We start from the raw sequence: 18290 nt of genomic DNA, 5'->3' as shown, positions 1-18290 counted from the left end.
CCGGCTCCCGTAGGAGTCCGGGTGAAGTTTCTTTGGTCGGCCCGGGAGTCTTTTTTTTGGCGGCGGAATCGGCTCCCGTAGGAGTCCGGGCGAAGCCTCTCTTTGTCGTGGGAACCCGGCTCCCGTGGGAGTCCGGACCTTCCACTTGCTCATGTCAGGACGAGGTTCTCCTCCTGTTCCTGATAGGGCTGTGGGGGCACATTAGGGCGTTGCAAGGCCTCTCCCCCCATCCGGTCTAAGAGAATCGGGCCTTCAACTTTGCTCAAGTTAGGGCGAGGTTCTCCTCCTATCCCTAACAGGGCTGTGGGGGCACATTAGGGCGTTGCAAGGCCTCTCCCTCCATCCGGTCTAAAAGAACCGGGCCTTCGACTTTGCTCAAGTTAGGGCGAGGTTCTCCTCCTGTCCCTAACAGGGCTGTGGGGGCACATTAGGACGTTGTAAGGCCTCTCCCCCCATCCGGTCTAAAAAGAACCGGGCCTTTGACTTTGCTCAAGTTAGGGCGAGGTTTTCCTCCTGTCCCTAACAGGGCTGTGGGGGCACATTAGGGCGTTGTGAGGCCTCTCCCCCCATCCGGTCTAAAAGAACCGGGCCTTTGACTTTGCTCATGTTAGGGCGAGGTTTTCCTCCTGTCCCTAACAAGGCCATTATTTTTGGAGGGGTCATATCCAGTCATAATACATCCACGTTAAGTAGGAGGAGCATGTTAGCTAAAAAGAAAAGTAGATTCAAAGCGAAATAGTAAGCGATACATTTACGGTATTTCCGCTCCTTCTTGAGGCCCTCCGATGATGGAGTCGATGGTCCCGATGGGCGGCCGGTCCCCGGGCTGCTCCTCCCTTTTCTGCGGTTCAGGCGGCGGGAGGGCTCTTGGCCGGTCTCTTCTATCCTCAGGCCTGCGGCGGATGAATCTGTCGAGTCGACCTCACCGAATGAGCTCCTCGATCTCATCCTGGAGCTGGATGCACTCCTCCGTGTTGTGGCCGTGGTCGCGGTGGTAGAGGCAGAACTTGTTGGGGTTGCGCTTCCCGGGGTGCGTGCGTATCCTCTCCGGCCTAGGGAGCTGCTCCCTGACCTCCATCAGCACCTGGGCCTTCGAGGCGTTGAGGGGGGCGTAGTTGCGGAACTTTCCTGACGGGGAACCCCGCCGAAACCTGTTGTCCGGGCTTCTCTGCCTGCGTGCCCTGGGGGGAGTATGGGCGCGCTTATGTCCAGGAGGGGATCGGGAGCGAGGCCGGGCTTCCTTTGGCCTCTTCTCGACTGCGGGCTTACTAGAATCTCCCGCCTGACGCTCCCTCGCAGTCTCTTCGTCCTTCATTTTGAAGGCTTCTTCCGCTCGGGCGTATCCTTCAGCCCGAGCCAGTAGATCAGCAAAATCTCTGGGGTACTTCTTCTTCAGGGAGTACAAGAGGTCATTCTTCTGAAGGCCACCTTTTAGGACGGCCATGGCAACTGACTGGTCCAAGTTCCGGACCTCCAACGCCGCGATGTTGAAGCGGTTGACGTAGGCCCGTATGGACTCCCCTTCCCTCTGCTTGATGTTGATGAGGGACTCCGAACCTTTCTGGGGACGTCGGCTGCTGACAAAATGGGCCACGAATTGGTAGCTCATTTGATCGAAGGAGAATATGGTACCCGACTTCAGAGTCGAGTACCAGTTCCTCACTGCTCCCTTCAAAGTAGACGAGAAAGCCCGGCACAAGATGGCGTCGGGAGCACCGTGAAGCAGCATCATCGTTCGGAAGGCCTCTAGATGATCAACCGGGTCTGACGTCCCGTCGTAGCTTTCAAACTGGGGAGCTTAAAATTCGGCGGGATCGATTCCTGCATAATCATTTGGGAGAAGGGAGGGTCAGTGCAGATATCCTCACCATAAGCGGGAGGCGCATGGCGGAGTTCTTCGATCCGCCGGTTCATCTCCTGGAGCCTCCGGTCCAGGAAGTCCTCTCGACTCCGAGTCTCGAGGGTCTTTTGGCAGAACGGGGGCAGAGATCTCCCAGGGGTGGAGTCGTGGTCCGATTGAGGGCTCTCTACCCTCGGATTCGCCTTCCCGGAAGGACGGGGTGGCTGGCCCAGGTGGCCCGCCCCACCGTCGGGTTCTGGCATTCCGGAGATGCCCCCTCCGGATGCGCCGACGCCTGCGGCGGCTGCTGCTGCATTGCCTGTACGGCCTCGATGAGGCCTTTGACCTGCTGCGCCAGCAAGTCAAACTGCTCCGCACCGACCGCCGTCGCCGGAGGGGAGGAGGAGGAGGCTGAAAAATGGGAGGGGAGGCCGGAGCCTGAGATCTGGCCGCGGAGGCCGTAGACCGCCGGGTGGACGCCCTGCACGGAGGCATCGGGTGTCGATCTTGCGGGGGGGGGATTAGGAGTGGATGACGGAGAAACGGTCGGAGGCAGCTCCGTTGAACACTCCTTCAAGAACAAGGGTGCTGCGAAGACACAGCCCCTTCCTCTAGCACCAATCCTGTTGGTGCAAAAATCCGCTTGCGCCGGAGAAGCTGGAGTCGGGGAAGCCGCGGTCGCCACCGAGACCTGCAAGGGAAGTCTAAACCAGAGGTGGGGTTGCTCCGGCAAGACCCTCCGACGCTCAAGTCAGTTCTCTGCCTCAACAAGAATGGAGTGCTCGAACGGAGAATTTAGCAGAGTTTTGAGATAAAGAAGAATGAGCTTAGAGAATAACGTATCTGGATCCCCCTTTTATAGACGGAGGAGGCAACGGATTGATGGTGACGTTTGTAACCGCCTGGTAGTGGGCCGCCCATGGTCAGGGGAATTGATTGCGAAAGATAATGGAGCAGACACGTGGCCATCACCTTGACCCGCCACGTGGAATCTATTATGAGGGGTGGAGCAGCGTCCGTTGTCAGCGGACAGGAGAATCGCATGGTATCCGTCGCAGGAGGTGGAGCAGGTTCGTGGCCGTCACTGCGGCCTGCCAGGGGATAGTGGAGCTGTGCGGAGTCTGCCACAGGAAGTGGAGCAGGGCGGCTATGGTTACTGCGGCCTGTCAGGGAATGATGGTACTGCGCGGAGTCCGCCACAGGAAGTGGAGTAGGGTCGTGGCCGTTTTGAGGGCCTGTCAGGGGGCGTGGATCTGTCGATTGAAGCTCGACAACGGTCGGAGCCCGATTTCTGTTGAGGTCCGGGTGAGGTCCTCCTGGCGGTAGGGGTCGTGAGCGGAGCCCGACTCCCGGGGGAGTCCGGGCGGAACCCTCTCAGAGCTGAAGCTGTGGGTGGAGCCCGGCTCTCGTAGGAGTCCGGGCGGAGTCTGCTTGCGGCTGTAGTTGCTGGCGTCAGAGATGAGGCTCGACTCCCTTAAGGTTCGACTCCTCCAGCAGTTGGTATCGAGAGCGAAGTCCGGTACCGAGAGCGGAGCCCGGCTCCCATAGGAGTCCGGGCGGAGCTGCGCTGATGTCGTCGGTGGAGCCCGGCTCCCGTAGGAGTCCGGGCGTAGCTGCGCTGATGTCGTCGGTGGAGCCTGGCTCCCGTAGGAGTCCGGGCGGAGCTGCGCTGCAATCAAAGTTAAGGGTGAAGTCCGGCTCTGGTAGGAGTCCGGATGGAGCTTACCAGCAGTTGATACTGAGAGCGGAGCCCGGCTCCCGTGGGAGTCTGGGCGGAGCTGTTCTGATGTTGGCGGCGGAGCTCGACTCCCGTAGAAGTCCGGGCGGAGCTGCGCTGATGTCGGCGGTGGAGTCTGGCTCCCGTAGGAGTCCGGGCGGAGCTGCACTTGCTGTCGGCGGTGGAGCCCGGCTCCCGTAGGAGTCCGGGCAGAGCTGCACTTGCTGTCGGCGGTGGAGCCTGGCTCCCGTAGGAGTCCGGGCAGAGCTGCACTTGCTGTCGGCGGTGGAGCCCGGCTCCCGTAGGAGTCCGGGCGGAGCTGCACTTGCTGTCGGCGGTGGAGCCCGGCTCCCGTAGGAGTCCGGGCAGAGCTGCACTGCAATCAAAGTTAAGGGTGAAGTCCGGCTCTGGTAGGAGTCCGGATGGAGCTTACCAGCAGTTGATACTGAGAGCGGAGCCCGGCTCCCGTGGGAGTCCGGGCGGAGCTGTTCTGATGTTGGCGGCGGAGCCCGGCTCCCGTAGAAGTCCGGGCGGAGCTGCGCTGATGTCGGCGGTGGAGCCCGGCTCCCGTAGGAGTCCGGGCGGAGCTGCACTTGCTGTCGGCGGTGGAGCCCGGCTCCCGTAGGAGTCCGGGCAGAGCTGCACTTGCTGTCGTCGGTGGAGCCCGGCTCCCGTAGGAGTCCAGGCGGAGCTGCGCTGATGTCGATTCCGTTGAGGGTTTCGGCTGTGGGTATTTTATACCCAACAAACTTAATAGTCATGATTTTATCGGCATTCTTGGCATCAATACTCCTCCATTTTCTCGACGAATTTTGGATGAGCCGATTCCCACTCAATTCAAGATGCCACAAATCGAGCCATATAATGGCTCCACCGATCCACTCGACCATCTTGAGAGCTATAAATCTCTCATGCTAATATCCTTCTTTGTGTTGCCTTTCCTGTCACTCTCCGGAAGATTGCTCAAGCCTAGTATTCTGAGTTTCAATCGAAAAGTATCCGATCCTTCGAGCAGCTCGAGCAACTTTTTATGATCCACTTCAGCACCAATAGAAGGATACCATAAACATCTGATAGCCTTTTTTCTATCAAGCAACAAGACGGAGAACCACTGAGAGATTATGTGGTGCATTTTAATGCTGTCACGTTGGAGGTCCGGGACCTCAATGAATATATGGCCGTCTCAGCCATGAAAAGATGGTTGCGAAGTTCCAGATTTACTTATTTCCTGAACAAGACGCTTCTCCGAACTTACATTGAACTCCTCGAGTGCATGCAAAAGTACATCCATGCTGAGGAAGGTATGATTGATTGGCATTAGTTTGAAGGCAAAGGTCAGAAAAGAATGAAGAAAGGTGGAACCTCGGTGGGACCCAGTAGCACCCATGTTGAGAGGGAGGTTCCACCTGTTGGTCAAGTCTGAAGTCAAAGAACTTCAGTAATAGATATGACTCTTACACCCCTCTTACTGCTTCTCGTACGTAGATCCTTATGGAGATAGAAGGGGAGAGTTACCTCCAATGACTCCAGCCAATGAAAGCACTGTCGATATCTCACAACAGAAAATGGTATTGTTGGTTCCTTCAGGACCACAGTCACGATACCGAACAGTGCATTCAACTGAAAGACGAAATAGAAGCTTGATTAGATGGAGATATCTCAAAAAGTATCCGTAGGATCGATCTGTACAGCTATCTACTGATCCTCAATCTCAGCCACGTTTCGAGGAAGAGATTCACACTCAACCGATCACACCTCACTCCCTAAATCAAGCAAGGGTATAACAGTTGAGCAGAGTTTTGTTAATACCTTATGCTGTGGTTTATAAGTTGTTAGTAAATCTTGTTCATCTACCATATCCTGCTATAGTTCAAATCAAACATAAATCTCAAGTCAACTCAACATAACTCAAAAATAATTTTATATTTTTATTCATCATTCCATAACTTTAACATATGGTTTAAAAATATAATACATTAATTATTCTTTAATTTGAATAAATCCAAAATATACAATATAACCCAAAATGCTCCTCTCACTAGCTAACATGACAAAATGCTCCTCGCACTAGCCGACAAGACCAAAATGTGCTCCTCTCTCTCTATGTCTGCAAACAAAAGAAGTAAGGGGGAATGAGACCTAAGTCCCAGTGAATGGATAATTAATTTAACAATGGAGAAACAAAAAAGTTTAGCTTAAATACTTATCATAACATATAGCTTGCACTGTTGATATTCTTTCAAAACTTTTATATACTAAATAAGAATAAAATCATGTAATAAATCATTTTGCTGAAAAAATATTGCTAAGCTATTGCCGACTATACTATAGGGCACTACTCTAATGGGCAGCCGATACATAGCAATTGATACTGCTGAGCTTGATATATCACGATGTTATCGTTAGGACATCGTAATTATCAAATTAAATATGATTTTTAAAAATTAAAAATACATAAAAAAATAATGAGTCGGGTCGAATCCACAGAGAAGGTAATACTTTGATTTGAAATCTTTAATTTTATAAATAAAATAAAATTTTAAGGAAAGCAATCTAAGTCAAAAATAAAAATTAAAAGTAAAAAAAATAAATCGGATACTAAGATTTACTATTTAAATCTTAGCTTCTACTTGTAATAAAAATAAAAGATAAAAATTTAAAGAGCATAAAAATAAATTGGTACTAAGATCTACTAACTAGATCTTAGCATCTACTTGCAATAAAAATAAATAACAGAAATGTAAAGTACAAGAAAGTAAATTTTATATTAATTAAAATTAAAATTTAATTATAAAAAATTAAAAAAATAATAAAATAAAATAAAATTATAATAAAGATCTAAAGTTGATTGATGCAGTTTGTCAAAAAGATGGTTGACGACCTCTCCTTCTTCTTTCGTACTCCATGGAGCGAACCGACTTCTCTCCTTCTTCTCTTTAGATCCTTAAATTTTTTTAATTTTTTTAATTTTTTAAATTTTTTACTATTTTTTTCTACTTTTTCTCTTATTCTCATACCTCCTTATTTATAGATAAATTTTTTATCTTTTTTTATAGCAAAAAGAGTCCCAAAAGCCCTCAAAATCGTGTTAAACCTATGTCCCTTACTTTTGGCTGTTGGGTCTGCGTTCAATGCTCCAGATCAGTCCAAAAATCATCATTTAAGCTCCTTATCTCAATCAGATTTGATGCTGGCCATCGAATCATTCATTAGATCGAATTTCGATCATTGATCAGCACATCAGATCTCTTATTCACAGTCAGGATCACTATCAGCCATCGGATCAAGTGATGGATTTATTTTGGACCAGTGGATGGCACTCAAAAATTAGTTCTGTCTCAGTTCTACTATCGACAACGAACACAGACCATCGGATCTCGCTCATGATCACTCATAACCATTGGATCATGTAGCTGTTGTGGGCCACCACTGATTGATATGGTAAACGTGTTTTGGACCATCCGATCATGTGTTTGGCATGATCTCAGCTGTCCGATTGTGCAAAAGCCATCCGCCCACCCATGGATCACGTCGTGGACTGCAAAACTATACTGTGGACCACGACCCAAGTTTTATGGATCGAGCAGTCGATCCATCGTGCACCGAAGGCTATTTAAAATAATTTTTTGAATATTTTTGCTTGATTTTACTCGAATTTTGTGCCTGAAAAAAATATGAATTAAATTACTTATTAATTCTCTATTTATTTTGGTGCATAAATTACTTAATTAGTTTAACATATATTTTATATAAATATATTCTAATTTCATATTTTTTAAAATTATTTATTTTTTTCAAAAAAAAATAATTTATTTATAAAATTAGATTTTTTAGAAGATGTTAGTACCATTAATTATCTAAAATATCTAAAATAAATATAAAAATATATGACTTATCACAACCCTCCAACTTGAACTTTGCTCATCCTCGAGTAAAGAAAGAATTTAAAGTTAAATGCCATTTAACTTAGAATTTCAAATTTTAGTAGACAATTTTCAAAAAAGTCATTGATGTTTAGTAGAGCATGAGTAAGGTATATCATTAGGATATTAATACTAATCAATGTAAGAGTTAAGCCAAGAATAATAATTTTTTTTTAAACTTTTTTCAAATTACCCCTACTTTTATCTCCAAATCATTAACCTTCATATGGGCAAGTATATTGTTACTTCCGTCCTTCATTTTTTGATTTTTTTTAATGTTGTATTGCTATTGAGTATCTTAACCCCTTAAATTTTTGTTTGACCCATGTAGCAAGTTTTCAGCCAATAACTTTGAACCAGATATCTTTAGGGCACTAGGTATAGAATACCCTCAGACTTACTTATTCGAATCAAACAGGCTACGAGTTAAAACTAACTTCACAATAGAGCTTCTTTATCCTTCATATCTTTTGACATGAAACTCAATACTTGCTTAGGCAAAGAGGTCCGGTTACTCAGCATGAAGTACTTGAAAAAAAAATTTCTCTTTTTTTTATATATATATGAAGAAATATATAGTTACCTTATACAAGCTCATAAGAAGTAAACTCTTCTTTAATGTTGATAGAAAAATTTAGAAATACTCAAGAAAAATTATTTAAATTCTAAACTTAACTCTTTATTAGATTTTCTTAATACTTGATCTCTCGATATCTCATAAACTCTCTGATCTGTACATCAATTTTTCTTTTAAAAATATTTGATTTAACTCGATTCTTAAATGTAATTAGGTGATTAAATGCTAAATACTAACTTACTTGAGGATTTAAAATTTTTTTATTATTCTTTCTCCTCCAACTTAATCGATATTATCCTCAATGGAGTCAAAAAAATAAAGGATGCATATAAAAAAAAAAAAAAGACAGATGTCATCTGATCCAAAAGCCTTTTCAAAATTGGTTCTACTCCCAATTTAGCCAATATTATCTTCAAATTTCTACAAAAGATACTAAGTAAGATTTGATTAACCTAAACAAAATGCAAAAGATATCAAAAAATAAAAGCTGGATTGTCTCTTAGAAAGCACTAAGTTTACCATCTTTAGACAGATACAATGCAGCTCGGTTCAATGTGGGTCTGTTAATACTACTTGGTTAATGGTTCAATTTAGTGACATCTCTTCAATATATAGTTTCAATCTTTGACCATTTATCCTAAAAAAAAATTCAGATTTAGGATCATAAAGTTTGATTGCACCATGTGAGAATACTTGATTTACTATGTAAGGTCCATCCCATTTAGATCTTAATTTTTTTGAAAATAATTTTAGCTTTGAATTAAATAACCAAACTTATTGATTTGGCTCGAAGGTTTTTCTTGAAATGTGTTTGTCATGAAAGATTTTTATTTTCTCTTATAAATTCATAAATTTTCATAAGCCTCTTGTCTCAATTCATCCAATTCACTTAGTTGCAACATCCGATTGGAACCAGCTTGTTTCAAATCAAAATTTAGTTACTTGATTGCCCAATATGCTTTATGTTCAAGTGCTACCAGAAGATGACATACTTTTTCATAGATCAATCTGTAGAAAAATTTTCTAATAGGATTTTTATAAGCTGTCCTATAGGTCCATAATGCATCATCTAATCGATGTGACCAATCTCTACAATCAGGCCTAATAGTCTTTTGCAGGATATTCTTGATCTCTCTATTGGATACTCTAACTTAGCCACTTGTTTGCGGGTGGTATGGTGTAGCTATCTTATGTGTGACCCCATATTTTTGCAGCAGTGTTCGAAACTAGTAGTTTGTGAAGTGGATACCTCTGTCGCTAATGATAGCATGTGAAAATCCAAACCTAGAAAAGATATTCTTTTGAACAAATTTTATGAATACCTCATAATCGTTGGTTCGTGTTGCCATTGCTTCAATTCATTTAGAAATATAATCGACGGCCACCAAAATGTATTTAAAACTATTGGAGGGTGGAAAGGATCCTATAAAATCAATTTCCCAAACATCAAAAATTTCAACTTTCAAGATGGGGTTCAATGGCATCATGTCTTTCTTTGAAATATTTCCTAAAGCTTGACACCTAAGACATTCCTGGCTAAAAGTATAAGCATCCTTAAATAATGTGGGCCAGTAAAAACCACTTTGTAATACTTTGGCCATAGTTTTTCGTCTAGAAAAATATCCTCCACAAGCAAGAGTATGATAAAATTTTAAGATACTCAATTGTTCAGTTTCAAGAACACATCTATGAATGATCTGATTAGCATAAATTCGAAAAAGTTCTAGATCTTTTCAAAAATAATACTTGATTTGAGCAAATAATCGATCTTTTTTATTCTTATAGCAGCCATCAGAAATTTATCCAACTGCTAAGTAATTCACAATATCTACAAACCAAGGAGCCTTTGTGTGTGAAACTACTAGAAGTTTCTCATTCGAAAAAGATTCTCCAATTGATGCAGATTCACAAGCTTCGACTAGGATCCTAGATAGGTGGTCTACTACCATATTTTCAGATCCCTTCTTGTCTCAAAATTTAATATCAAATTTTTGTAGCAGTAAGATCTATCCAATCAATCATGGTTTAGCATCTTTCTTTGAGAGCAGATATCTCAAAGCCGCATGTTCTGAATAAATCATGATTTTTGATCCTCACAGGTATGATCAAAACTTCTCTAGGGCAAACACTATAGCTAGTAACTCTTTCTCAGTTGTGATATAATTTATTTGAGCTTCATTTAGAGTTCTGCTAGCATAATAAATCATTTCGGGATATTTGTTTACCCTTTGACCCAAGACAGCTCCTATGGCAAAATCTGAAGCATCATATATGATCTCAAAAGATAGTGATCAGTCTGGAGGTTGGATGATTGGGGCTTTGATCATAGCTTCTCTTAGAAACTCATAAGACTTAAGACATTCTTCATCAAATTTAAAAAGAACATACTTAGCGAGCATATTACATAAAGGATGGAATATTTTGAAAAAGTCTTTGATGAAGCGACAGTAGAATCCTACATAGCCAAGGAAAGATCGGATTTATTTGATAGAATTGGGTGGAGAAAGTTTAGAAATCAGTTAACCTTTACTCTATCAACCTCAATCCCTCTCTTTGACACAATATGCCCTAAGACGATTCTCTCTTGAACTATGAAATGGCTCTTTTTCCAACTTAAAACTAGATTGGCCTCAATGCATTGTTTTAACATTCTCTTCAAATTGTTGAGGCAACTCTTAAAAATTCTCCAAAGATTGAAAAATCATCCATGAATATCTCTAAGAAATCTCTATCATATACAAAAATATTGACATCATGCATCTTTGAAAGGTCACAGACGTATTACACGGTCCGAAAGACATTCTATGAAAAGCAAAGGTTCTATAGGGTCATGTGAAGGTGGTCTTTTCTTGATCTCCTAGGTAGATTGCTACCTGATTATATCCTGAGTATCCATCTAAAAAGCAAAAATATTGTTGACCAGCTAGTCTCTTCAGGATTTGGTCAATAAAAGATAAGAAAAAATAATCTTTATGGGAGGCTGCATTGAGTTTTCTATAATCTATATAAATATGCCACCAAGTGAAAAGTTGTGTTGGTATTAGATCTTCATGGTCGGTGTGGACAACCGTGAGTCCAGATTTCTTTGAAACAACTTGAGTGGGACTCACTCAGTGGCTATCAGAAATAGGATAAATGATACAATATCTAACCATTTAATTACCTCCTTCTTGACTACATCCTGCATATTCAGGTTGAGCCGTCTTTGTATTTCTTGGATGGGTTTGGCATTATCCTCTATGTAAATATGGTGCATGCATATGACAGACTAATGCCTTTCAAATCAGTAACGGTTCAACCTATGGCCTCTCTATGTATTTTCAACATATTCAGCAATTGGTCTTCCTGCTCAAAGGTTAGGTCAAAAGCAATAATTACTGACAGGATTTTCTCAGGTCCTAAAAATACGTACTTAAGTGATTCAGACAAAGATTTCAGTTCAAATTATGGTGGGGCCTGAATTGAAGGATGTAGTGGTTCAGTTTCTAGTTTAGGTAAGGGCTCAATTCTCATTGACCAAGGTAGTGAATGTGCTGGGTGAGGTGAATCAAGCAAGGCATTCACCTTCTGATTTTGGGTTTTTTCAATGGGCTCATCCAGAAAATCATCTTCCATCAAATCTAAGAGGAATCAGTTTTAACTATCTCATCTATCATATCAATTATCGAATAGCTTTTCTCTTTTTGAGCATACTTTGAGGTTATCTTTTGATCTCTAAAAGAAATATCCATGGCTCCTATTTTACAATTGATATTGGCATTGGCAGTGGCTAAGAATGGACATCCTAAAATTATGGAATTTTGATTCAACTCTTGGGATGGATCCATATCAAGTATGAGGAAGTCTATTGAAAAATAGCATGTGTTTACTTTGACTATGACATCCTCAATCAGTCCACATGGTGTCTTTACAGATCTATCAGCTAGTTGCAAAATAACTGACGTAGATTTCAGTTCTCCTATCTCAAATTTTTCGTAGATTGAGGTTGGAAGTAGGTTGATACTAGCTCCTAAGTCTAACAAGGCTCGGTCAAAGGTGATGCCTCCTATAACGCATGAAATCAAAGGAGCACCAGGATCTTTCATTTTTTGAGGCAATGGGTTCAACGAGACAGCACTAACATCCTCAGACAGCATAATTCTCTTTGTGATTCGTGACTCATGCTTTTGGGTGCAAAGTTTTTTAAAAAATTTAGCGTAAGCCAGAACATATTGAATTGCATTGAGAAGGGGTAGATTAATATGAACTTGCTTAAATAACTTCATTAGTTCCTCGTTGCATGCTTCTTGTTTTTTGCAGGAAGAACTGGCTTCTAGGGCTAAAGAAAATGAAACTCTTGGTTTATATGTCTCGGATAACTCATCTACTCTTTTTTTATTTATTTTGTTTCACTCAGATTAGAATCAATATTAGTACCAGTTTCGAGCTTAGGTTCTTCTATTGGGTTAGTCTCAGTACTAACCTCTTCTTTTAAGTTCTCATTTTAGCTAGCATCAATACTAACCTCTCTCATCTGGTCTTGATATATGTCCTTAAGAATCCTACCTCTTCTAAGCTCAGAAATTACTTTGGCATTCTCAAATTGGAGATTCTTAGGTAAGACATTGGATTGATAACTAGGTCCTGGTGGTTGGTGGGTGGATGGATTGTTTTTGGAATTTGATATCATTGGCTTGGCAATTGATCTGGTTCTCTCCTTATTGTAAGCTCAGTTAATTATCCTATTTGTGCTTCTAACCTAGCGATAGATTGTTGTTAGATCATAATTAATTGTTAGAGTTGATTAAATCTATCATCAGCTAGATTGATCTGTTGAGGAGGTGGATATGATGGCTGATTATGATATGCTAGATGGGTAGGCTGACTAGGCTGACCTATATTATAGGCATAATTCTAGTATTGAAAACTATTTTGAAAGTTTTATACTAGAGGAATTTGGGTCTGAGCCTAAGTCTGTTGGAGTCTCCAAAAAAAATTAGGGTGGTTCCTGTAATCTGGATTATATGTATTTGAAAATGGATCATTGACAGGTTTGGAGTAACCTTGGGCAGCTTGAACTTGTTCTTAGATGAAAGGTAAAAACTATGCAGCTGTGGGACATTCACTAATATGATGAGCTGGGCTAACACAGATAGAATAGATCTTTGATAATTGGGAGGCGGTATGTGTTACATAGGAGAATGTTGACCTAAAGTTAGGAACTTATCTAACTTTTAGGCAAGAAGGTCGATTTTATCTAATTTTTGAGCTATTAGGTTCAAGTCAGTTTTAGAACTAGAGTCTATTTGTTTGATCTCAAAAATTTTTGTCTGCATTTAGTGAGAGATCGATCTTTCATAGAAAGATAATGAAGCAGGGTTGATCGAGTTTTCACTCAAGATTTTAAACAAAGTACAGGCTTCATCCTCACTCTTACTCATGAATGCACCTCTGCAAGGTACATTAACCATCTGTCTATACTGATCATCTGAACCCTCATAGAAAGTTGAACAATTTGCTACTTAGATAGACATGGTGTGAGCATTTTCTAAGAAGTTCCTTAAGTCTTTTCATGATTCATGAATTTATTCCCCTGGAAGCTGAGCAAATCCAGTGATGGCTTGCCTCATGGTGTTGGTTTGACTTATGGGATAGAATTTTTAAGAAACTCGTGCTACATTTTAGCCCAAGTTCGGATCGATCTCCCTATTATGTCAAGCTAGTACTTGCTTTGTTCTTAAGTGAGAAAGGAATAGGGTCAGTCTAAGCGTATCATCAGTAAAATTTTAAATTTTCACTGTGGAATAAATTTTTAAGAACTCATCTAGATGCTTGTAAAGATCTTCATTGGTGTTTTCATAGAAAAATGGGAGCATCTAAATTATTATCGACTTGATCTCATAATGGCTTGCAGGGATATCAGGTAATAGATACAAATCGATGGGTTATAGGTGGAAGGAATAAAATATTTTTTCATCTGTCTAGGTGGTTCTCTAAGATTTTCAGCCATTTGATTTTTAGATTTAACGTGAATCAGTCATTCAATTTCAAAATTAGGTTCAACTAGGTCACAATAAAGAGATCTCCTACCATGCATGTACCAGTTCAAACCTTAATGTGTGTGGTTCAGATTTTTTTTTTTAAGAAAAAAGAGAAAGAAAAGAGGAAGAAAGAGAAAAATTCTAAAGGTGAGAACCTTAAGAAAGTCCTAGACCTAGAGACGATAGATGAGAAGAATTAGTTGTGGTTAAGTGTTAATTGCAATCTAGTTAGCAAATAATTAAACCTAGATATCTATGAATTTCTTAGACCTAACAGTTCAATGTAGAGTGGCTCAGTCTAGATGCAAGTTAGGTCGTTCTCACTTCCTTCAACTAGCCAGATAAGAAGTGAGATCGTGGGGGTCCCCTCGTTGCTTATCTTAGACACTAATTAGATTAGTCAGGTAAGCTAATGGAACCAATTAAATAATCACGAGTCCACTTAGACTTAGTCTTTATAACCTCTTGCCTTAGACACTAGTTTCAGAGGTGAGTTCAAACTTACTTTGCACTTGACTTCACCATAATACTCAAACTAAACTCAATTGATCCTAGAGACCAATGTTTACTTGATTTTAATTAGATTTAGATTTATACGGGATGCTGATTGATTGTTTTTGGGCTAAGAAAGGGTGATAAAATCCTAACCTTATCTTGTTGATGGGTGTTGTCCTTAAGTTGATTTGAGATAAATATGCACAATCATTTTCAAACAAGGAGTTCTATGCAACTAATTTAGATGCATAAAACTACTTGACTTGCAATGCTTATCTTATCTCCACAATCACCAAAAGTAAATCTAAGATAATGAATGCTTCTAAATAATTAATTTCTACTCTTATTATGCGATTTTTATTAGGTTTATGTGGATGAATTTTATGTTAATTTGAAAAAAATAATAATTAATACTAAAAAAGAAAGCAGTTTAAGGTTAGGATTGATCTTACCAACTTGAAGCATTTCACCTTTTTTTTTTCTCTTTTTTTTGCAAAAGATAGAAAATTAAAAAAATTAGTAAGCTATATTCACAAGAAAATCAAAAAAATTAAATGTTAAAATTGATGCCTTCCCTAGCAACGACGTCAAAAATTAATATATTGCGATGTTATTATTAGAACACCATGATTATCAAATTAAATCTGACTTCTAAAAATTAAAAATATGTAGAAAATAGTAAGTCGGATCGAATCTATAGAGAAGACAGTACTTTAATTTGAAATCTTTGATTTTATTAAAAAAATAAAATTTTGAGGAAAGTAATTTAAGTCAAAAAATAAAAATTAAAAGTATAAAAAATAAATGGATACTAGGATCTACTATCTAGATCCTAGCTTCTACTTACAATAAAAATAAAAGATAGAAATTTAAAGAGCATAAAAGTAAATTGATACTAGGATCTACTAACTAGATCTTAGCATCTACTTGCAATAAAAATAAATAACAAGAATTTAAAGTGTCAGAAAATAAATTTTATATTAATTAAAATTAAAATTTAATTATAATTTAAAAAAATAAAAAATAAAATAAAATTATAACAAAGATTTGAAGTTGATCGGTGCAGCCTCATCTGGAAGATGGTTGACGATCTCTTCTTCTTTCTTCGTACTTCGTGGAGTGAACTGATTTCTCTCTTTCTTCTCCTTGGATCTCTAAATTTTTTTTATTTTTTTATTTTTTTATTTTTTTTTATTTTTTTCTTATTTTCAGACCTCCTTATTTATAGATAAATTTTTTATCTTTTTTTGGTAGCAAAAAGAGTCATAAAAGCCCTCAAAATCATGTTAAATCCGCATCCCTTGCTTCTGGCCATTGGATTAGCATTCAATGCTCCAGATTACCCAAAAATCATCGTTTAAGCTTTTTATCTCGATCGAATTTGATGCTGGCCGTCGGATCATTCATTAGATCAAATTTTGACCATTGATCAGCACACTAGATCTCTTATTCACAGTCAGGATCACTGTCAGCCGTCGGATTGGGCGATGGATTTATTTTGGACCGTTGGATGGTGCTCAAAAAAATTATTCTGTCTCAGTTCTCCCATCGACAACAAACATGGACCATCGGATCTCACTTAGGATTGCTCCTAACCATTGGATCATGCAGCTGCTGTGGGCCACCATCGATTGATATGATAAAATGTGTTTCAACTATCCGATCACGCATTTGGCGCGATCTCAACCGTTTAATCATGCAAAAGCCATCCATCCGTCCATGGATCGCATCGTGGACTGTGAAACTATGCTGTGGATCGCGACCCAAGTTCTGTGGACCGAGCGACCGGTCCACCGTGCACCGAAGGCTATTTAAAATGATTTTTTAGATATTTTTGCTTGATTTTGCTCGAATTTTATGCCTAAAAAATAAAAAAAAATGAATTAAATTACTCATTAATTTTTTATTTATTTTGATTCTTAAATTGCTCAGTTAGCTTGACATCTATTTTTCATAAATATTCTTTAATTTCATATTTTTTTAAATTATTTATTTTTTCAAAAAAATCTAATTTATTTATGAAATTAAGTTTTTTAGAAGATGTTAGTACCATTAATTATCAAAAATATCTAAAATAAATATAAAAATATTTGACTTATCATACCACTGGGCATACTGAATTTATGCTATTTTTCTACTGTTTGTGGTGCTGTTGTTTTTCTACTGTGTGAATTTGCTGATGTTGTGGCATACTCTATAGGTTGATGACTCTATAGGTAGTTCTTTCAAAAGAAAGCTCAATAGATTTTAAATACTGATAAGCTGATCTAAAAATATTTTCTAACCAAAAATACTATGCTGTCCAATCTGGTTATACATACAAATACACATTCTTGAATAACATTCAATAAAACATCACTTCTTGTTTTCATACTTGCATATATATAGATAACCTATAAAATAGTAGAAGTCTAACTTTCTTTATCAAAATTAATCTCTTTTGTAGCAAAATACCGTGAGAAAAATACCAAAGTTAAATAGGAAAACCTACTCACTTCTGGAGAGCTATTGCACTACCTTGATGCTTGATTTACCCAAAGCACCCCTTGGATCCTCTTACTCTCCTATAAAATTGGCACACACACTTATTAATGTGATACTTATATGATACATGAATATAAGAATGCATGCTTTGCTTTTTATGTATATTCTTTAGTCCTTTTAACTCTTATTTTTGTCCTATTCTGTTTTGCTCTGATTAGGTTAACTAAATCTAAACATAAACTTAAGAATTTCAGTAATTCAACTATATTTCATTTCTATAATTTCTCCCAAATTTAGCCAACACAAACTCCAACCTATTTGCTGAAATATTTCAGATTAGTTTCAATAAAATTGGCAGTGACAATTCATCTTCCAATTCAAGTTTAAACTCATAATTCGATTCCTCAAAATATCAAATCTAATAGCAATTATTCAAGGTTCAATTTAAATCTAATTTAGAGATTAAAATCCTTACTTCCAGTGATTACAATCCTGCTGAAATCAACACAATCTTCTTTCTTTTTCCACCATCAGTAATTCAGCAACCCTTCTTCTTTTCAAATCAAAATCACCTTTTCTTGCTGGTTCTCCTTGATTTCTAACTAAGAATTTGATCTTCTCCAGCTCCTCTCCCTCTCTATCCTATATGTTTTAACTAAGGAACTAAAATAGCAGCAAAAGAGGAACCGATCACTAGGGCTCGAAAGGAAATAAATTAAGGGAGCTGCTTGCCACTTGTCACACACACGAAAAGTCTGCACTTAATGATCATGCTGAGGTGCTACTAAAAAAAATTTCAGCTCTTTTTTTATCTAGCAAAGCTGCTAAGTTATTCTCTTAAAAATTCTTTTTAAATCAGAACTTTAGAACATTTGAGACCCACCCAGTCTCACTATTTTCCTATAGATGAGTCGACTGATCTGAAATTGGAGTCGACTCACCACCACACTACCATCAATATGTATATACCTAAATGTCTTTCAAAATATCAGCTCATTCTATTTTAAACAGTCATCAAAATTCAACTTCGACGTTACTATTATCACTTCAATCTTTTAAGCAATTTCTCCCTCTAGTATCAAACAAATTTATACTACATTAGTGCTCATCAATTGAAATTTAAATGCTCAAGTATATCATGAATGAAATGCTATGCCATATGTATATGAATGAATGCTAAATATGAATGTGAGTTCCTCGAGCCACCACATTCTCGATTCAGGGTGTCACACAA

Source organism: Elaeis guineensis, chromosome 4 (assembly GCF_000442705.2).
Source record: "Elaeis guineensis isolate ETL-2024a chromosome 4, EG11, whole genome shotgun sequence".
NCBI classification, from domain to species: domain Eukaryota; kingdom Viridiplantae; phylum Streptophyta; class Magnoliopsida; order Arecales; family Arecaceae; genus Elaeis; species Elaeis guineensis.
The sequence above is the reverse complement of the archived record's forward strand: the minus strand, read 5'-3'. Positions refer to the sequence as shown.